Below are 23,460 nucleotides of genomic sequence, written 5' to 3'. Positions count from 1 at the left end.
ACTCTTTAGTTCCATCACTATTAGGTCTTCTTCCTTGTTCAGGGTGATGCGCTTCGGAATCAAGGGTCCCTGGTGCCACCAGCTACGGGGGAAGTCCTCAAAGCAGCTCGGATCTTTGCTCCTCAGAATGAAGAAACGGTTCTTCCAGTTCTTAAGGGAGGAGGGCAGATCGGTAAAGAGCCCACAATGAGGCTTCGCCTGAAAGAACCAGTGTTCGTCATCCTTTCTACGAAGTTAGCCTGCAGTTCAAATGAACACCTTAGCAGTAGGATTGATTCCCTTAGCTCGGCACAGGCCTCGGAAAGCTACTAAGATCCGCCAGGAGTTGGGGTGAACTTAAGCAATACATACTCGGTGAAATTTCAAGACCTCCTTGAAGAAATCGTCTAGAGGGAACCGCAGACCGGCCTTTAACTGTTCCTCGTATACCATAACCCTATCATTCTCTTCAAAGAAGTAATCGGCTCGGTGATAGCCGTGACACTGGATGAGTTCATACGAATCAGGACGAATATTGTACTCCTGGCTAAACGATTGCAGATCGGATTCTCGCAAGATCGATGGCAGCTCGTCCATAGGAAGATTCTCCCTCCCTGAAGAAGGTGCATGCCTTGATGGTGCGATCCGCCCCCGAGCTGGAACGGAGACCCTAGGAGGTTCTGGTTGTGCGCTTGGCCCGACCACCTCTTCTTCGTCAGACGACCACGAGAACTGAATGGAAGGAGGGCTCGCCGCTCTCTGACCTTCGGCACCGCTCATTTTCAAAAGAAATAAAGAACTTAAACTAAAAAGAAGATCAAAGCCCTTACCGGAGTCTGATCGGCGTCGGAAGAACTTGAGAAAATGAGAGAACTTTGAAGTTGTGAGCAAGAGGTTGAAAATGACATACAGGAGCGAATGACTAACCCCCCACCCCTATTTATACTCGTCCGAGCATTTAATGCTCACGAGGTTCCAGGCAGCGCATCGGATAGCGGGACTCGCCAGCTGTTCTAACACGTCTCACGAATATTCCCAAGATTCCATAAAGAGATCGGTTAATTATAGAGCGGCGGATCCAAATGTTTCGAACTACAGATCGGATAAGTGTCATTCAGGTAAAGAATCAGATCGGATAATTATATTAGAGCTCGAAAAATAATTAATAAGATAATAATTGACAAAATAAAATCTTTATTTCCAAAAGATCGGATTACATCATTTGGGCGATCTCAAGAGATTGGAATACATTTCCAAAAGTCAGATTACATCATTTGGGCGATCTCAAGATCGGATTATATCTGATTACATCAAAAGGCCGATCTCTAAAGACCAGCGGAACATCCTATCTAAAGAGGCCCATGTCAATAGTCAACATTGTGACTGATCCACAGGGTGTCGCCGACCGGAGCTTAACCCGCTGTCGGAACACCCAATGTGGAGGGAAACCGCTGTCGGAACACCCAATGTGGTGAGAAGCCAAATAAGCTCGGAAGAGCGATTGCCAGGGGTCGGCCGAACATTAGCAATTTGCTCAGCCGAAATCGGTTCGCCATCGGCACGATCGAGGTCCGCAATCCAGATCGGTCAATTGATTCAGTTCTCTCACCATCATCAGTTAAGGTTTTCACGATTATTCGATCACCAGGATCGTAAATTTTCAGCCGGTGGGTAAAGAAGTTCATCGGAAAGGGATCAAAAACAACAATCATGGCCGGAACGACCGCCGGAGCAGCTAGAACTGGAAAGTAAGGAGGAAGAGAGGAAAATCGGGTGAAGGGAAGTCTCTTTCGTCAGGGGTATATATAGGGGAAAAATCGGGCATTTATTGCTGAGCAGAAAACGAAGCGGACGCTTCGGGAATCGAGGGGAAATTAATGCTTTGACCGGACCGGACCTGAGAAAGAGAAAGATCGGAATAATAAATCGGAAGATAGGAGATCAGCATGAGAGATCGGAATAGGAGCGTAGGAGGGATCGGAAGACAAAAACAATAAGACAAATCCCAAGTAACCGTCGTCAGAATCAGAGCCGAGGTAGTTAAAGCGTGGCAGACGAGATCTCCACCGCACGCCTAAGAATCGCCTTAATCTTGACAGGTGCCAGGGTATGTCATGATAGTCCTGTACATCCCAATCTCCACCGTTGATCTCACTTGTAAGGACGAACCCGGAACCCTTGGATCAAGAGAGAAGACGACAAGACCAGCGTCTTTCGCTCTTAGCCCTCAGATCGTTCCGGACAAGAAGATTTGGGACCGTCAGATTGAAAGAAGAAAAGGACAAATATTCTGAAGAGTGATCTCAGCCATTCATTTTGATTCTCTTTAATTCCTGAACATCCGATCATGTCCTTCGAAATCTTGACCCTCCATCTCCCTCAAAATAAATCCTGACCCTTCACGGGGAGCACCCGATTCCTATAAATACCTGCATGAAAAACTGTTCAAGGGACGGGCAAAAAAAAAAGGGTAGTTATTATAGCGGAAGAACTCTGAAACTTCATTCAGTTTGTTACTCTGCTACTTAGAAGTGTTGATTAGAAAGACTTTTGAAACTAGTTTTCTGAAGTGTTTTCTTGAAAAGGATTCTGAATACTGGAACTCTACATTTTCAGTTTGTTCAGTATCTGGTCATACTCTCACTTTCAGCCCTTTATCATCTCTGTTTTCATTCCCGTTGTCCAAGCTCAACTTCACTCCACTCGGTTTTTTTTTTATCTTAATCTGATTGCATTTTAGCTAAGCACCCTTCAGTTCACGACGAACTTCAGCCCTCAGGCTAATCAGTCCGCCATCTTATCACTATTTGCCACCCTGTAGTTATTTCAATAGATTTGGCTCCTTACAGGTAAGAGCTCATATTGCTGTTTTATTAAGTGTTTACGTTTACTTTTCGCACTTACTTTGCTCTTCTTACGTATGCGATTTTCTCCAAGTTCATTTTGTGCAAAAGGACCCCAAAGAATGTTAATCTCGAGTTATCTCCTTAGTGATTAGTCTATCATTTTATTAATCTTCGTCATTTCTGAATGCAAGTTTTCTAGCTCCTAGCGGCGTGTGAGTGGTTGGGTAAAACGTGGGTAACTGCAACTTAAGGGTCTCTTTTAAAAAAAAAGAGAGTCTGAATGACATGTCAGGAAAATAGCCAAACTATTAGGCTGACGTAAACGGCAATTCGGCAAGATGCCATAAAGTGGAATAAAACCAAAATAAATGGAACAGAATAGATCGGACATTAATAGGTATTGGTAAGATGACTACATGGAAGGTCGGCAAATCCAGTCTAGTATTCCCCGTTTAGTCACAAGGAATCTAGAAGCCTTATCCCCAGCACCTTTGAATGCCAGAATCCTTAGCTTTAGGCTCTTGTAACATGTAGCTGAAATTAAAATTCGGGAGATTGGAAAAGTCCCTTTCAGGCTCCTGTTAATCTAAAGGAGATTGGAGGAGAGTTCTTATCCGGTCTCAACTCGAAATTTTAATAAACATTAAATAGAGATCAGAGGAGAGTTCTTATCCGGTCTCAACTCAAAATTCTAATAAACATTAAATAGAGATCGGAGGAGAGTTCTTATCCGGTCTCAACTCAAAATTTTAATAAATATTAAATAAAGATCAGAGGAGAGTTCTTATCCTATCTCAACTCAAAATTTTAATAAATATCAAATAGAGATCGGAGGAGAGTTCTTATCCGGTCTCAACTCAAATTTTAATAAATATTAAAGAGTTCGAAAAAAGGTTCTTATCCAATTCTTAAATTAAATTTTAATAAGATGTTTCTTTAAAATAAAATTAACATACAACAGTAACTCACTAAGGTTGTCTCATTTACTTATGTATCTGGGTGATCCAATTTAGTGAAAAATTAAAAATTTCCTTTTGACAAAAGGATTAACATGTCCGTTCAAGCCCTCCTAACTAATGCAAAGTTAAATCTACTTACCCTTATTAAGGGACGAGGTGGGGTGCCTAACACCTTCCCCACCCGTTTACAGACCCCGAACCTAGAATCTCTGTCTTGAAATGGTTTCATTTTTTAATTTATCTTCCCAAATGGTTTTCTTTAGTTTCCCTCAAAACTAAAGTGGAGACTCCTCACTCTTTTCCACTTCGGTGAGTGATCGTCCAAGCAACCGCAAAATCCCTTGCGACAGCTGGGTTTATAAGTTGGTGGTTCGTAACCCCTAGTGACGCGTTTTAAAGCCGTGAGGGCTTCGGCTCAGAGCGGACAATATCACTAGTGGGCCGGGCCATTACATATCTAATCATAATGATTCTGAATGAGATTGAGTTTAAGAAATTTTGAGAAACTGATGAGATATTATAGAGATAAATTGAGCTATGAATTTAAATATGTTGTGAATTATCTTTGGCAGGTTCAGAAGAACTGTTAGTCCAAATTACAGCCGATACTTTGTCGGATTATCTTTAAAATTTTTGAAATTTCCAAATTAGTTACATTTTGATAAAAGTAAAAATAGCCTAAACCTTAAATAAAGTTTTTGAATAAATAAATCAAGAACTGTAATGAAATCAGATAAGATCAGGTGCTCCGGCACGCCATGTAGCACGCCTTGCTCGGCTACACTGAAGACGGGTGAGGGGTGTTACAAAAACTTCCAAGTCAACTAGAGAATCCTAGAGAACAATGCAAGGCAGTGATCCTAAGGAGTGGGAAAATTTTGGGAGAAAAAGAGAAAGATAAGGTAGAAGAGGAAAAGAAGAAAGAAGATGAAGACAAAAATGAATCTATTCTGAATCATGATGAAGTTAATGAGGAAGCAAACAAGAAGAAGGAAATTGAAAAAGAAGAAGAGGAAAAGTATGTGCCTCCACCACCATACAAGCCACCATTGCCATATCCTCAGAGGTTTCAGAAAGCAAAGCTAGATAAGCAGTTCGGGAAATTTTTGGAAGTTTTGAAGAAGTTATACATCAACATTCCATTTACAGATGCAATTTCTCAAATGCCCTCATATGCTAAATTCCTGAAAGAAATTTTGTCAAACAAGAGGAGATTAGAAGATTATGAAACTGTGGCATTAACAGAGGAGTGTAGTGCTCTCTTACAGAATAAACTTCCACCAAAATTGAAGGATCCAGGAAGTTTCTCTATTCCTTGTCACATTAGGGATACTAGTATTGAAAAGGCATTGTGTGATCTTGGAGCTAGTGTAAGCTTGATGCCACTCTCCATTTGTGAAAAGTTGAAGGTAGGAGATTTGAAGCCCACCACCATTTCTTTGCAACTAGCTGATAGATATATCAAATATCCAGTGGGAATTTTGGAGAATGTGCCATTGGAGGTTGGAAAATTTTTTATTCCTATGGATTTTGTGGTTCTTGAAATGGAAGAGGATATTCACATACCTCTTATTTTATTATGTATATTTGAAACCTATGTAATATAATTTTATATTAATGTAAGTATTTATAACCTTGTGTTTATAAATAACATATGAGTATTTATTTATGATTTGAGCATGATGATAATGTGAAATAAATGAATGACAAATGGAGGAATTATTGAGAAATTGTTGAAAATTGATGTGATAATTGGAGTTGTGATTTGAACAACTGTTGGAAGTGTTTTCTACAGGTTCCGAAGAACTTTTTTCTCCATTTTTAGTCGGTACTCTGCCAGATTTTCTATAAAATTTTCGGAATCGCAAATTAATTTATAATTTCAATAAATGATCTTAATGAGATCAATTTCATAAATTTCACTTAATAACTATAAATAATTAAATTAAGAATGGATAAATATCAATGGGATAAGTTATGGTGTTCCAGTATACTGTGTGGCATATCTTGCTCAGCTACACTGTAGATGGGTAAGGGGTGTCACAGACCATCTTCTCAAGATGTCGGTCTAACTAAGCTTGTGACATAGCCTTAGTGAATGGATCAGCTAGATTTTCAGCTGATGCTATTTTCTGCATGGCTACATCTCCTCGCCCAACTATTTTTCTAATAATATGGTAGTGCCTTTCTATGTGTTTGGATTTCTGGTGAGACCGGAGTTCTGTCACGAACTTCTTTATCCAAATAGCCTCTTTTGCAGCATCTGATGCAGCAATATACTCGGCCTTTGTAGTGGAATCAGCAGTTGTACTCTGTTTGAAACTCTTCCAACTAACTACACCTCCATTACAAATGAACATAAACCTAGAGATAGACTTTCTATCATCGATATTTGATTGGAAATTAGAATCAGTATAACCATCCAATTGCAAGTAACCACCTTCATAAATCAAGAATAAATCCTTAGTTCTTCTCAAGTACTTAAGGATATTCTTGACAGCTATCCAGTGTTCCAAACCTGGATTAGATTGAAACTTGCTAGTCAAACTAACAGCATGTGCGATGTCCGGCCTAGTACACATCATTGCATACATCAAACTTCCAATAGCCGAAGCATATGGAATTCTAGCCATTTTATCTCTTTCTTCAGGTGTCTTTGGAGACATCTCTTTAGAAAGATGTATACCATGTCTCATTGGTAACAATCCTCTCTTGTAATCAAGCATGTTAAACCTCTTTAATACCTTTTCCAAGTATAGACTTTGGGATAAACCAATTATTCTTTTTGCTCTATCTCTATAGATGCGAATTTCAAGAATATAGGTTACCTCCCCTAAGTCTTTCATGGAGAATGTATTTGACAATCATACCTTGACAGTTGTCAACATACCTATGTCATTACCTATTAACAGAATGTCAAGACAAGGAAAGTGATAGCACTATCACCAACCTTCTTATATACACATGGTTCATCTACATTTTTTATAAAGCCAAATGATTTAATGGCTTCATCAAAATGGATGTTCCAACTCCTCGAAGCTTGTTTCAACTCATAAATGGATCGCTTTAGCTTGCATACCTTGGAACCATCTTGGGATTCAAAACCCCTAGGTTGTTCCATGAAAATGTTTTCTTCAATGTATCCATTGAGAAAAGATGTTTTGACATCCATCTACCAAATCTCATAATCATAGTATGCAGCTATTACTAATAGAGTCCTAACTGATTTAAGCATGGCAACAGGCAAGAAAGTCTCCTCATAGTCAATTCCTTGCCTTTAGTGAAACCCTTTCGCTACTAGCCTTACTTTATAGGTCTCTACCTTTCCATCAGAACCAATTTTCTTCTTAAAAATCCATTTTTTCCCTATAGGTACAATACCTTCAAGTGGGTCAACAAAATCCCAAACTTGATTCTTATACATGGAATCAATTTTGAATTTCATAGCTTCAATCCATTTTTGAAGAGTCTATATCTGATATAGCTTCTTCATAGGTAAGTGGATTATCTCCATGATCTACTTCTTCATGAGTAAACAACTCTTGTTCATCTTCATGAAGAAAACCATATCTCACTGGTGGGTGAGATATCCTGGTTGATCTGCGAGGAATTACTATAGATGTTTCATCAATAGGTGTAGGTTGACTAGATGAATCTATATCCATTTGATTTGTTGGTCGGTCAGAATTATCCAATTCTAACTCTATTTGCTTTCCTTTGCCACCTTCTTGAATAAACTGTTGTTCAAGAAATATGGCATCTCTGCTTACCACAACCTTTTGTGATGTAGGCAAATAAAAATAATATCCAAAACTTTCTTTTGGATATCCAACAAATCGACCTTTTTCTGATCTAGTTTCTAATTTATCAGGGTTCAACTTTTTGATATAAGCTGGACAACCCCAAATCTTAACATACTTGAGACTTGGTTTTCTTCCATGCCATATCTCATAAGGTGTGGAAGATACTGATTTTGATGGAATCCTATTCAGAATATGCAAAGCTGATTCTAATGCAAATCCCCAAAAGAAGATTGGCATATTAGTATAGCTCATCATACTACGTACCATATCTAATAGGGTACGATTTCTCCTTTCAGATACACCATTCAGCTGTGGCGTTCCTAGAGGAGTCAGCTAGGAAACAATGCCATGCTCTTTCAAGTCTTCATTAAATTTAGTACTTAAGTATTCACCTCCACAATCTAATCGAAGAGTTTTAATACTTTTTTCTGTTTGATTTTCTACTTCAGATTTAAATTCTTTGAACTTTTCAAAGGATTCATGTTTGTATTTCATCAAATACAAATACCCAAACTTTGATTTATCATCAGTAAAGGTAATAAAGTAATGAAAACCGCCTCTAGCCATTTCCTTAAATGGACCATATACATCACTATGTATTAGCTCCAAAATATTTTCAGCTCTTAGTCCTTGTCCAACAAAGGGTGATCTAGTCATTTTGCCCTGAAAGCAGGATTCACAAGTTGGATTAGGTTCAGAACCTAATGAGGATAAAATCTCCATTTTCTCCAGCTTTGCAATCCTATCTTCTGCAACATGACCTAATCTTAAGGGCCAAAGATGTTTTAAACTAGATTTGATTTTCATAATGGCATTACATTCATTTAGATTGCTTGCATTCAATTTGTGTTTATCATTATTATCCAAATAATAAAGACCATCATGCATATAACCCGAGCCAACATATTTATTTCCAAAATAAATATTGCAAACATCATTTGTGAACTGAAATTCATAACCATTTCTAGTCAAAATAGATATAGAAATAATGTTCTTAAATGCATCAGGTACATACAAAATATTATTTAAACACAAAACATGTCCACACATGTAAAAAGATTTAGATCCTATGGCTAAAGCTTCAAAAGTTGAGCCATCGCCAATCCGGAGTCTAACATCTCGAGCATGTAAGCTGCTACTGTTTGCTAGTTCCTGTATATCATAAGAAATGTGAGAACTTGCACCAGTATCTAAAACCCCAGCTATAGATGAACTATGAGCATCATCAGTATCTAAATAACAAGATATAGACATACCTTCTGAAGGTGTGTCCTTCTTGTCCTTCAGAGAAGTAAGATACTCTAGGCAATTCCTTTTCCAGTGCCCATTCTTCTGGCAGTGGAAAGACTTTCCTTTACCTCCATCAGCTTTGGTCTTCGCTTTCTGTTTGGCTATCTTCTTGGAAGGTCCTGGAATTTGAGGTTTCTTTTTCTTATTGTGCTTCTTCTTGTTGGACTTTCCAGCAGAAGAATATGCAATCAAAGCTACCTCTTTTCCTTTATTGCTGGCATATTCTTTTGGGCAATAACAAGCATGTTAAGTAAACCAGCCAAGGTGTATTCCTGCTTAGTCATATGGAAATTTGTCACAAAATTCCCAAATGACTCAGGTAGGGACTGAAGGATCAAATATGTCTGCAGTTGGAAATCCATGTTAAAGTCAAGATGTTCCAGCTGCTCTATAAGCCGAATCATCTTGTGGATATGATCCCCAACATTCTGTCCCTCAGACATCCTCATTCGAAATAGCTACCTAGATATCTCATACCTAGCATTCCTGCTATGCTCACCATACGACTCTTGTAGATGAAGGAGGATCTCACTTGCACTTTGCATATTTTCATACTGCTTTTGTAACTCATTACTCATAGAAGCAAGCATGTAATATTTGGCTCTCATATCATGCTCTTTCCACTTGTCCAAAGTTTCATATTCCTCTTGAGTGGCCTCTGGAGGTAAGGGACCAGGAACCTTTGAGTCTAAAACATATCCAATACGTCCTAGGTTCAAGACAAGTTTTAAATTTCTTAGCCAATCAAAAAGATTAGGTCCCGTCAACCTATTGTGATCAAGTATGCTCGCAAGGATGTTGGATGGTGGTGGTTGTTGTGTACTCATTATTATCAGAAAATTAACTGCAGAAAATAACTAGATTAATTAGTAAATGTATCAAGTAATTAACCAAAATGATCATGGTCTTTTAATCAAATTGGTCCTCCCACTAACTTGGCGAATCCTACACTTCCAAAGTAGGAAACGAAAATCCTAGTTGGATGGATTTCTAGTGGGTGATTGAATTCTTATAGTTTTATTGATCATCCTCAGGCACATCCATTATTGGAATTACAATAAACTATAAGTGAGCAACTCCTTGCCCATCATATCTTATGTGAGGTTCAATCATTTATCTAGCCTCTAATGCTCAAAATCTCAGGCACATCCATTATTGATTCATCTTTGCATTAGTTAAGTTGATCCTATTAAGCCAGTAAATATGCAAACAATTTTAATGTCCTCAGGCACATCCATTATTGGCCATCAACTATTTACATATTTACAACATCTCATGCTTAATAATTATTCTTAAGAAAATCTCTTAAATTAAATGCATCACATGCAAGTATTTAAAATTTCTTAAAATAATTGCCTCAATGGAGGGCTCATGATATAATTACTTTAATTATACCATTTTTAACTTAATCATTTGTTTGGAAAATTTAGTGGTTGGCTTAATTACTATTATGATCTCACTTTGCACATTATCCAATTGGCATGCATATATCATATACTTGCATACATTCCCATACATATCATGCATACATAGATAAACAAATAATATGGTATGATCATGGACTTTCTAAGGTATTCAATTCTGAGCCACCAAGAATTGAATCAGGGCATTCCTAGGTGTATTTTATTCATTCATTTTACAAGAGTTGCTGAAGGAGTACATAACCAACACTTGATTTTGATTTCCTCCCACTGGTCCCACCAATGCTCTTGACCACCTAGATCTTCTTGCAATCCAATTACATTGTAATCTTTGGCATACCAAGGTAAATTTACAAGAATATGGATTTTAAAGTCCTCAAATAAATGAAATTATAACCCAAATTATTACAACATTTATAATACATTCCACAAAAAAAAATATATATTTTACAACCCAAAGAAAAAAAAAAGAAATAAATCCAATCACATTGGTCTTTTATTGTCTATGATCAACCATCATGCATATTAAAATTTAACAATTAAATAAAATATACATACTAAAAATTAAATTGAATATCACATATTCAACCAAAAAATTTAGATTTGAATCTCATTCAAACAAATTTAAATTTAGAAGCTCTTTCCAAATTTAATACCTTAAAAATAATTTTCAGAAATTAATTGTGTGATTAAAATTCCTAATTAAACAATTTAATTAGGTATGGGCCTAAGTATGGGCCTTAAAGTATACAACAATTGTACAATTAGGCCCAAAACCATGCACCCCATCTTCACTCTCATGATGCCACCACCCCACTCCAACATGTATGCCGCCACACATATGGCACCCGAACAGCTTTAGCTCAATTCAAATTTGATCCAATCAGACAATTAAATCTCATATTCAATCCTAATGGCAAATATGGTGACTCTGATACCAATTGAAGGAGCAGAAGCATGGTGATTAGTTCATTGGAGCATTGAATTTAAAATTTTTCTTTTAGGGTTACATGCATCATGCCACATCTCTTATATGCCTAATTAATTTCAATGCTCAATTGCATATTAAAACACTTTTAATATGTATTAGGATCTATGTTTGCCATTCAAGATTGTGAATTAACAAATTAATTCAATTAAACCTTAGTTTAAAAGAGGAGTTTGAGCACTAACCTCTTTGATGCACTATGGATGCAATTGGCACCTTTAGGAAGCACCTAGGACCCTAAGTGTTGTCCCTCTAGCTTGTCCACACCAATATCACCAATGGGCAACCCCCAAATCAGCTTCTCAAGCCTTGCCAACCAATTATCATTTGGGTTTTTGCTTTTAGAGATGTTGTATGTGTGTATAGGATACTAGAAACAATTTCTTACAGTTTTAATTCAACAGAATTTGGGCAATTCTCTTTGAATTGATGAGAAAAGATGAAGAGGGGAATGAAGAGAGGTGTGCCGCCACCTTTAGACAAGAGAGTGTTCTATTTTATTCTTCTTTATTTTCCCTTTTTATAATTAGGTCATTAAGTCACTTAAACCCTTTGCCACATGTCACCACCACATTGCATTTTATTTTTAATTGACTTAATCACATTAAGCCAAGTGTCAAAGCTAGACTTAATCTTGACTTTGATCACCTTGCATAATAAGAAGACAAATGACAAACTTATATGATGCCATGTGTCACCATCTCATGGTGCCACATGTCACCATGTGAAATGATCAAATTACCCTTATGTTGTAATTTTGAGTTCTCAACCCAAAATCATTATTTCTTCTCTTCTAATCAATTTATATCAAATTTAAATTAATTAATATCTATTAATTAATTTCTCACAATTAAATTCATATTTAAACATTTTAAATATAAATTTAACTTATACTATACATCCAACAACTAAATTTGGTTTCAAGCCATGCTAGGGACTTTACAATCTTATTGCAAACTAAACCTATTTAATTAATCAATTAAACTCTTTAATTAATCAATTAAATCACATTTAACTTGGTCATTAACTTGTGTATGTATGTGACTCACTAGGCTCATCACTAATTAGCAATGAGATATGATATCAACTCTTAATATCATCAGAACTCTTTCTTACCATGAATTATTTCTCTAAATCATTTTAGGCATCTCATAGACCATGGTTGACACCTAGCATAGGGTGCCATGGCCACCTAATCAGTAATAAGGAATACCTTAAATGAACCTTTAATCATATGTTACCATGCACTAGAATCTCTCTGTTATAAAATTCCAATTCGAGCTGGAGTCATGGTTTATATCAAACCCCATTTGCTATGAATATTATGTTCTCTTTTAATTCCAGTTCTTGATTAATTAGATTTTCTTGTCAGAAACTCTTTTCTGACTAAATCTGTCTATCTTGGCCATGAACTTGAAACATCAAGAACAATTAAATGAACATAGGATTTTATCCCTATTTACTTAGGGTAACAGATTCCATCTTGATCAATACCTATCTCCATATATAATTAGTAGGAGCCAACACATGCCCATATACCCATACACAGTACAAGTATGAAAGCAGTATCAAACTCAAATCACCTATATACAAGATAACTGTGTTATCTCAGGTCTAAAGATTATATGCACTGATATGATATATGACAATGCATTGACAAGAGTAAACTCCATATGCTTGTCATATGCGTCACTAGTTCAGCCTACTTATCATGTATAAGTGCCTATCATGTTTGTTATATGGCATAAGACTCACCATTCCATCTTATTTATATCTTATAAAAATACCTTGGGAACAAACATGAATACAATCTTTCTGGATAAGTCATGTCCTATGTGAAAGTATCCTCGATTATGAACTAATTTATGATACTTTGTGCTAGAAATACTGTCACTCATACTCTTAACAACTTAATAATAGAATTTCTAATAAAATATCAATGGACCTTTTTTATTACACATAAATATATTATGTAAACGAAAAAGTAAAATTACCTTTTATTAATAAAATATATACAAGATACATACAAAATGATATACTTTAGGGCATACTACTAACAATAGGTGCCCTCCTCATCAATAGGTGAGGCTTTGTATAGGTTTGTGGTTTTGGTTACAGGATGAGTGGTTTTGGTGAGGGATTCTTGTGGTCCTACGATGTGGTTTTATGGTGGAGGAAAACATGTTTGCATGGCTCTATTTCTATTTGGTGCCAATGGTCTCAATTCATTTGAAAGGGTAGGTGATCAATTTGGGAGGAGGCTTCCAGGATGGCGTATCGAGGGTTAGAGCCGATTCTCAACAATTTCTTTGCTAGTTTTCCCATGGTTAGGATGCCATGGCCTTTGCTATCTTCTTCTCCCATATTGATGGTCCAACGGCGATGGGGTGTTCTTGATCTTGAGTATTGACGAATGCAATTTGTGTTGCTTTTAATCATTTTCTCCCTGAATTACTATACCAACTCATATTACTATACCAACTCCAACTATAGGAAGTCCAGCGATGCTATGTGGTGGCTATGGCGATTTCTTATTCGTGTTGGTAGTATGGTTTGCAGGTTTGGGTGGTTTTGTTGGGTTGTTGTTGGTAATCTGGGTTTGGGTTGGATTGCTATATGAGAGAGGTTTTGAGCTATTTCCTTTTATGCTTTATGTAATTAGATGATGTTGTATTTGCCCAGTGGGCCTTGTTTAATACAGTGAGGTACATTTTCAAAGAAAAAAAAATCCACTCAAAATTTCTAGGGTTTTCTTGTATGGGTTATGGGTTCGTTCTTATCTTTTAGGCTTTGGGTGATTTGGGTTATATAGGGGTACATTTCTATAATGAAGCCTTGGGCCTTGGACTTCTATTGCTCTTTTACTGCTTTATACTTAATGAAATCCTTTTATCTTTCAAAAATTAAAAAAAAAAAAAACTCATAATAATGCAAGTAACAATGCACCCAAAGTTTTGATATAAAAAAAAAAAAAAAAAAAAAACAATGCACCCAAAGCTCTAAATAATTTCTCCTCTGTAAGATTTTTTTTGCTATAAGCTCCAGCCTCCAGGAGCGGAGGGAGGGGACCAAGGCTTGGCCCAACACTGAGAAAAAAAAAAACTTAAATAAATATATAAAAGTCGATAGAAGAAAGACAATAAGGATTAGGAGTTGTGGCCTTTCAAATATTTATAAAAATTTTAAATAAATGTAATATAGTTTATATAATTTTGTTTAATTAATTTCTCAATTTTCTTTTTGTTTTTTAACGAATTTATAATTTAATTTAATTTAAAGCATTAGATTTATTTACTTATTGATAAATGAGTACCAAAGTGTAATTAAAAATTATTTATTCAAATTTTATTTCATAAATTGAAATTTTATTAGTAATTATTATTAAAAGTTAAAAATAAATTAGCTAAATAGTTTTCTGTTATACCATCTCAAATTAAATGAGATTTATTATCTTATTTATTTAATTTATTATTTTATTAATCTCTAATTTTCTATGAATTTTTAATTTAAGTAAATAGTGATTTTTATTGTTTTAATCTTATACTATTATGCTATCTAGTCTAACCTTCTAGGATTTATATTAATTTTTTTCCTTTTGAATTTGTAAATTATATGTAAGGATTTGATGCAATACCTTGATGTCACATATATAATTTTTATTCCTTTAAATAATTATTATAATAATAAAATTTGCTTCTATTTATTATATATAAAATTTATTATAATTTTTTAAAGTAGCAAAAAATTTTATACTTTAATATGTTATGTATATATATAATAACTAAATTTATAATATAAATAAATATTTTACTAATATATTTTTTTTACCGAATTACATCAGACAAAGCATCAAAATTAATTGATTTTCAAAGAAAGCTTATCAACTATAGCATTTGAATTAAAAAAAATAATCTAAAATGTTGAAACAAATTTCGGAAATTCTTGTTTTGTAATTTTTATGAAAGAAAATTAACTTGAATAATAGAATGATCATAAAAAGAAGGAGAAAGCTAAATGTTCATAGAAAAGCATGCATGCAGTAACTAGAAATATTATAAGAATTGTTATGATTATTATTGTTTTTTAATCTAAAATTTTTAAATTTTTTAGCATTTTATATTAAGAAATAAATACTTAACAATTTAGATATTATTTAAAATTTATGAATCTTCTACGCATAATGTGAACCTTGTTGATATAGGAATTTCTGGCCGCCCACAGTTGGTGTTTTAAAACAAAGGAAATTAAGGTTGAAAATGTGGGATTGTTAATGTCAATAAATGGAATGGAATGCACAAATAATAAATTGATAAAGATAATTCAGAGTGACAATAACAAATAGAACTACTGTTATTTTTTGAAGGTAAAGTATTTCTAATCAGTTGTTATACATCTAGCATTTCATTATTTTGTATTGCTGAAATTCTTTCATATTTGATATGTGAAAAAAATTATAACTGTTTTGTTACCGTTACTCTAAATTGTATTAACTGTCTATTAGAGTAACAAAATCATGTAAAATTTTAAAATTTAAGGAATTATATGTTATATTTTTAAGTTCAGGACAACTCTATTACAATCATTGAAATTCATAGGCTACTATTGAAATGCATCCAATTCTAATTTCATTAATTCGGTTAAAGTAAAAAGAACTAAAAATTTAAGATTTAATATATTATGTGATTTAATTATTTCAACGAATTAATTTTTTGTTCAATTTTTAACATATATTCTATTAGATGTATTCTACTAGGCGAGAAAATGAAATGATTAATATTTAAGTAAGAGCTTGAGAGAATGCTCTAAAACTAACCAAATACAATAATTTCAAGTTCTAAAAAAATTTTTATTTATGTTTTCTTTCATTTATAATTAAATAATATAATATCAGATCCCTAAAATCATTTTATTTTCTTAAATTTACTTTCTCAAAAAGGTGATACTGTACTATTATTTTCATAATTAAAATGTCTAAAAGCCACATCCTGATAAATGAAATATAATTTTCTTTTTAATTTTTCGGTATTATGGCTTAATTATCCGAAAATTATTTTGTTAATCTTCCCCTGATCTCCCTTAATTCAAACAGGACGATAGTATTTGTCACGACCCAACCTATGGGCCGGACCGGCACTAGGACCTGGGCCAGCCTAAAGCTCCCGAGGCCCGTAGTAAGCCTAACTATTCCTTAACCCAACTCTAAGGCCCATTGGGCCCAATTTCAAGAATTCAACCGGACAGAGTTCGGCCATAAAATGGATCTTTCAACGGGGAGTTTTTGACTCACCCGACCTATAAACACAATATATAATCAATTGGGGAGCTCAGCTCACCCTCCACATACTCATATCAACATGAAAATAAATGGGAGCTCAGCTCCTTCATCCAGTCCATCAACATGCATAAAATAATAAGTTTACAGGTTCAAAATTACAATTTATATTACAGACCCAATTTAAATAAATATTTCTAACACATGCGGAAATTCTAGAGTTAACAGGTTTATACAAAAATTAATAAACGACTTGCGAGGGAGAAAAGTAGGTTAACCTCAAAAATATCCTCCTGTAGCCTGGAAAAATATTGAACAGGAGTGAGCGTTCGACTCAGAGAGTAAAATATCAATTTTAACCATAATCTCTATAACTATCTGAAACTAATGTACCCTGTAGAGTGAAATGCAACATCAGTAATATTTTCACATCATAAAAGCAAAAAGGTAATTTGGAGCACTCACACACCCAGTAATATCAATCATAAGATATGGGAGCTGATCCCCTATACAGCTCTCTTAAATCCAACATGTGCCAGCGAAGAACTCAAGCCGGACTTTCGCTTAATAAACCAAATCGGGGCCCCAGCGAAGAACTCAAGCTGTGACTACCCCGAAGGACCGGGTCCCAGCAAAGATCTCAAGCCGTGACTACCCGTCCTATCCATAGCCAACATCACATCACATCACACGCACGCCAACGCACGCACACTGCTCCAAATTACCACAAAAACATCCATGGCACTTTAACAGTTGTGAATGCAACATAAAATGTGCCTAGAGTTTAACTACATAGATATATACATATAAGTGATGCATGGGCATGCTTGAACATATAATAATAGTGAAATTACACTTAAAATTAATATTTTACTCACAGACTTGACAGCGGTCACTGTATCGGCTGGGCGAAGGAAGAAGACTGTCCCGGCTCACCTGACAATTTTATTACAATTATTTAGTAAATTTGACTCAATACAAACTAAGAAAAGACCAAATACGTCCTAAGTCGTGCCGAAAATCCGGCAGAGTCTCCCCTATACCTAGGACCTACCCAACCTACAAAAGGGCTCAAGACGCACTTCTATATTCACAAATAAGCTCTAAAAATTCTAAAACTTTGCCCTGCGGTCCTTAGCAATATTACTAGGCTATTGCAAAAAAAATCATAATTTTCTGAGCTACCACGAATATTTTATGAATTTTTAATCCCATTTAAGCACTAGAAAATTACGAAAAAGTAAATTTCGGGTTTATCTATGTCGATTCTGACTCCGGGACGCGCTCGGGACGTCTGATAATGGTGGGGTAGCCAAAACCTCGATCCAATTCGGAGACTTTTTCGATAGCCGGTCTGTCTGGCCGGAAATTCACGGACCTGGATAACTGTCAAATTTCTGCTAATTGAAGATACCTACACGAAGCCCACAACACGGGGGTTAGTACATAAATTTTATGGAATTTTCTAAGCTCATGTAATGCTCGGAAAAACACTGCGAAGTTCCGTGGGACCCACCGAAAAATGGTGTCAGAAAATTTTGAAATTTATATTGCTGCTAAGCTCTCGACGAGTGGAGCGTTCTAGTACTCTTGGTTTTCTTGTGGGGTTCACGGTTTGCGAGAAATCTAGCCCAAAAGTCAAAATAGGCTAAAACTTCCCGGACAAAAATTGGACAAACTACTCGATGGATTTTGGTGTTCTTGGTGTCTATGGAAAGCTCTCGAGGTGTAGATAGGTTTAGACACAAGACTCGGCCCAAATGGTGGCCTGATAGGCCAAATTTCGGCTGGGAAGACTAGGCGGCGTGCTGCGCGTCGCGTCACTTCGCGCGATATTTCCTTGTGTTTCAGGTGGCAGCCAGCGAGCTGGGGAGGCGCGCCGGCGAGGTGGGGAGGCGCGCCGGCGAGGTGGGGAGGCTGGGGAGGTGGCTGGCCGGCGAGGAGAGGTGAGAGGAGAGAGAAAACGGGAGAGAGAGAGAGAGAGAGAGAGAGAGAGAGAGGGAGGAGAACGCGTGCGGGAAGAGGAGAAGAAGAAAAAGAAAAAGGAGCCGGCCCGATTCGGCTGGTCCGATCCGGTCCGGTTCGATTTGACCGGTTCAATTCAGGATACAAAATTTTAAATTTTTACTCTGCATTGAGACCGAAAATGAGGCCCAAAAATTCCGAAAAAATTCTAGAAAACTCAGAAAAATTCGTAGACTCTAAATATATTTTTAGTTTTGCCACTTGGTCTTTAAATTAATTTTTAAAAATCATCAAAGTTTTTGTTTTCGGAAAAATCGAACCTGATTTCTAAAATCCGAAAAATTTTAAATAATTTCCTAAAATTCAAATAAAATAAAATATCAATATTTATCCAAAAATAATAAATTTAAAAATTAGGGGTGTTACAGTATTATTAGCAAAACTTTCTTTAAACAGGACGATAGTATTATTGGCAAAACTTTCTTTAACTCTCTCTATATAGTATGCTTGCTTACTGTATTAATGACAGGGCATTGTATATACTAGGCATGAATCCAAGAAACATATCAAGAAAAATACTATCATAAATGCCCTGTAATCTGTTTTTTTCTTTCTTATAAGTATAATATATATATATATATATATATATATATAAAGTGGAGTGGTATTTTCAAAGAGATGACATTTTTCTAAAAAAACCTGTGTGTTTTATTTTATACTAATTATTATTATTTTTATTTCTCTTTTAATTATCGTTATTATTTACAATACTGCCTTAATATTTATTATTTAGATTTTTATTTTCTTTAAAATTTATTTTTTAAAAATTAAGATATTTTATAATTAAATATAATATTTAAAAATTATTTATATTATTTTTTTATAAATTTATTTATTCAAAAATATTATTTATCACATGTTATCCTTCATAATAATAATAATGATAATAGTTTAAAATAAATAATAATAATAATAATAATAATAATAATAATAATAATAATAAAAGGTCATTGACGACCATTAGTTTAAAAAAAATTAACTATTAATTTATAATATTATAATCAACTATCATATAATTTAATTAATATTAAATTATTTCATATCTTCAATAAATAATTTTATTATATTATTATATTTTCTATTATTTTTATTATGAAATCTTTATTAAAAAATTTGAGAGATAAAATGTATAGTCTACATAAAATTATTTTAATTTAATAAGTAAAAATTTATTATAATAAGTAAAAATTTATTAAATTAAATTAAATAAGAGATAAATTTTAATTTAAAATTAATTTAATAGTAATAATTTACCTTATTTAAAATATAATTAAAAATTAAATTAAAAAATATAAAAATAAAATATAAATTATCCATATATAACATGCGCATTACTAGTTTTTATTATAAAATGGGAAAAATTTAGCATGTATTCAACTAAATTTGATCAATAATCTACTCTGATACACCCCACTTAAAATATAAAATGCTAAGTGAAAAGAATAACAATAGAATACTCTATGTACTTAGTATAGATATAACATGCTATGTCAGCATATTATATGAAATGGCCCTAAAATGGCAGTAAAGAAACAAAACAAGCGGCTGGTCCTGATAAGAATCCAACAGGCAGCCAATATCATAAATGCCGTACATACAATTGAATATCAGCAACTGAGCAAAACAGATTTGGGTTGCTCCTTGCCTACAAATACAAGTTAAAAGAAGAAGCGTAAGCAGGAAGAAAATAATCATCTCCCTCAAATATGAAGGTTTCAATATGTTTTATCATTTTTATTATTTCAGTTTTTTTGGCAGCTTGTGATGATTCAACCTTGGAAAGCTTTCTCCAGTGCCTTCCCACTCATGTTAATTCCTCTAGTCCAATAGCTAAAGCCATACATAAGCCTTCTGATCCCTCTTTTCAATCCACCTTGGAAGCCTATGTGAAAAACCTGAGATTTCTGACCCCTGCAACCCCAAAGCCTCGGGTTTTTAGCAATGCGGTGTAATAAAAAAAATATATAAAAAAAAAAGAGTAAGTTTGAATTTAATTATAAAAAAAATAGTGAATTATACTGAAGTGGAATATATGGAAACGGGATTCTATTTGAGGTCCGGATGCTATTTGAGTGGAATTAAATAAAAAAATTAAAATATAAAATATTATTAAAATAAAATAATTAAAAAAAAATCATACTTATAATAGTGTTGAATTTTTTTTTTAATTTTTTAATTATTTTATTTTATATTTTAAATAAAATATAAATATTATTTTGATAAAAATATTATAATAATTTTTTATTTAATTATAAATTAAAAAATAATTTTTTATAATAAAAATATTATAATATATAATATTAATTATTATAATAATTTTATTAAAATAATATTTATATTTTATTTAAAATATAAAATAAAATAATTAAATCAAAAGTTGTACCGTTATTTTCAACTTTTCTTTTAATTTTTAATTATTTTATTTTAATAATATTTTATATTTTAATTTTTTATTTAATTCAAATTTAATTTAATTTTAAATTAAAAAATAATTTTTTATAATAAAAATATTACTATATATATAATATTAATTATTATAATATTATTTATTAAAATAATATTTATATTTTATTTAAAATATAAAATAAAATCATTAAAAAATTAAAATGAAAACTGAGCGTCCTGTTTTCTTTATTTTGTTTAAATTTTATACGATATTTATAATAACATCCGGATCTTAATATGCTATTATGATTAGCGTTTCATTCTCATATATTTTACTTCAGTATAATCCACTTATTTTTTATAATTAAATTAAAATCCACTGTTTCTTAGTAATTTTTTTTTATTACACGGCATTGGTAAAAAACCCCAAAACCTCTTGCTCTTATAGCCGCCACACATGAATCCCATGTCCAAGCAACTGTTATTTGTGCCAAGTCTCATGGCTTGCAGATCAGGATTCGGAGTGGTGGCCATGATTTCGAGGGTCTTTCCTACACATCAAAAGTGCCATTTATCATCCTTGACATGTTCAATTTTCGCAAAATTTTTGTTCAGCCTTACCAGAAGCTGCATGGGTTGAAGCAGGAGCAACTGTTGGTGAACTTTACTACCAGATTGCCAACCAAAGCAGCATCCATGCTTTTCCTACTGGGATCTGCCCTACTCTAGGCACTGGAGGTCACTTTAGTGGAGGAGGATATGGGAACTTGATGAGAAAATTTGGTCTCTCTGTGGACAATATCGATGATGCACAAATAGTTGATGCCAATGGTAGAATTCTCGACAGACGAACCATGGGAGAAGATCTATTTTGGGCACTTAGAGGTGGTGGCGGGGCAAGCTTTGGGGTCATTCTTTCTTGGAGGATCAAATTGGTTAGAATTCCTGAAAAAGTCACCGTATTCAGGGTGGGCAGGACCTTAGAACAAGGAGCAACTGACATCGTTTATCGGTGGCAGGAAGTTGCTTCTGAGCTAGACAATGATCTTTTCATAAGAGCAATGCCAACAATTGCGGACGGTACACGCAAGTGTGAGAAGACGATTCAAGTACTTTTCATCGGCATGTTTCTTGGAAAAACTGACAGACTTCTTCCATTGGTAAAAAAGAGCTTTCCTGAACTGCGCTTGCAGCGAAAGGATTGCGAAGAAGTAAGCTGGATAAAATCAACACTTTTCTGGGGAGAGTTTCCCAAAGGAACACCCATTGATGTTCTGCTCCAGAGACCTAACACAACACTATTCCTTTCCAAAGCTAAGTCTGATTATGTGAAAGATGTGATTCCAAAGTCTGGTCTAGAGGCAATTTGGAAGTCGATACTTAAAGTGGGGCGGATGTTATGGAGGAAGAATAAGTGAACTTGCAGAAACTAACAGTCCATTCCCTCATAGAGCTGGATACAGATTCTTGATTCAATATTCTACGAATTGGAAAGAAAAAGATGGGATTGATACAGAAAAGCAGGTAAATTTGTTAAGAGAAATGTATGATGCAACGGCTCCGCACATGACCATGACCAAGGAACCAAAAGAGGCTTTTCTCAACTATAGAGATCTTGATATTGGTAGCAATCCAAGCAACCATACAGACTTTAAGACATCTAAAGTTTATGGGCTCAAGTATTTCAAGAACAACCTCTTCAGGTTGACAGAGGTGAAAGCCAGAGTTGATCCTGATAATTTCTTCAATCATGAACAAAGTATTCCACCTCGATATGCTAATCATACTTAATCGAGTCATTAACTTATCGTTAAGTTCATGCATTACTTATAATGATACAATTATCAAATATATAGAATAACATCCGTTACTTTGCTCATGAATGACATCAATGAAAACTTTTTTCCTTTCTTTTCATACAATTAACTTCTATTAAATTCGAGACTTTTACAGTTTAGAACTGATTTCATACCATCAAGTTAAGGCACAATGAATTTCCTTTTTTAAGAATACACTCATTTTTTTTTTATTTTTTTATGCTGTAGGTATATTTCTAGTCCAATTATCATGACTAATGGGTAAAGTGTTATCAATGCGTATTTTTTCTCTATACGAAAATAGAACATTAGACCCCGCTTAAAGAATAAGAGTATCGAACCACTAATACTAAACACTCTTTGATTTTTTAGGTTTGGATTGGGTTGTTGTATGGGGCTAATTAATTTTGAGCCTTTGCCTTTATGCTTTATGTAATTAGATGATGTTATATCTGTCTAATTGGTCTTGTTTAATACAATGAAGTGCATTTTGAAAAAAAAAAAAAAAAAGAAAAATTCACTCAAAATTTCTAGGGTTTTCTTGTAATTCACTTAAAATTTCTAGGGTTTTCTTGTATGAGTTACGGGTTAGTTTTTGTCTTTTAGGCTTTGGGTGATTTGGGTTACACAGGGGTACATTTCTATAATGAGGCCTTGGGCCTTGGATTTCTATTG

At 34.1% G+C, this 23,460-nt stretch overlaps 1 pseudogene; it reads left to right on the top strand.

Annotated features, from left to right (window-relative positions):
- LOC110655766 (berberine bridge enzyme-like 7) overlaps positions 1-22,759 on the top strand; it is a 43,216-nt pseudogene extending 20,457 nt beyond the window's left edge.
- The last annotated feature ends 701 nt before the right edge of the window (positions 22,760-23,460 follow it).

The sequence above is a fragment of the Hevea brasiliensis genome, chromosome 13 (genome assembly GCF_030052815.1).
Source record: "Hevea brasiliensis isolate MT/VB/25A 57/8 chromosome 13, ASM3005281v1, whole genome shotgun sequence".
NCBI lineage: Eukaryota > Viridiplantae > Streptophyta > Magnoliopsida > Malpighiales > Euphorbiaceae > Hevea > Hevea brasiliensis.
Note: the sequence above shows the minus strand (reverse complement) of the source record. Positions and strands in the feature narration are given on the sequence as shown.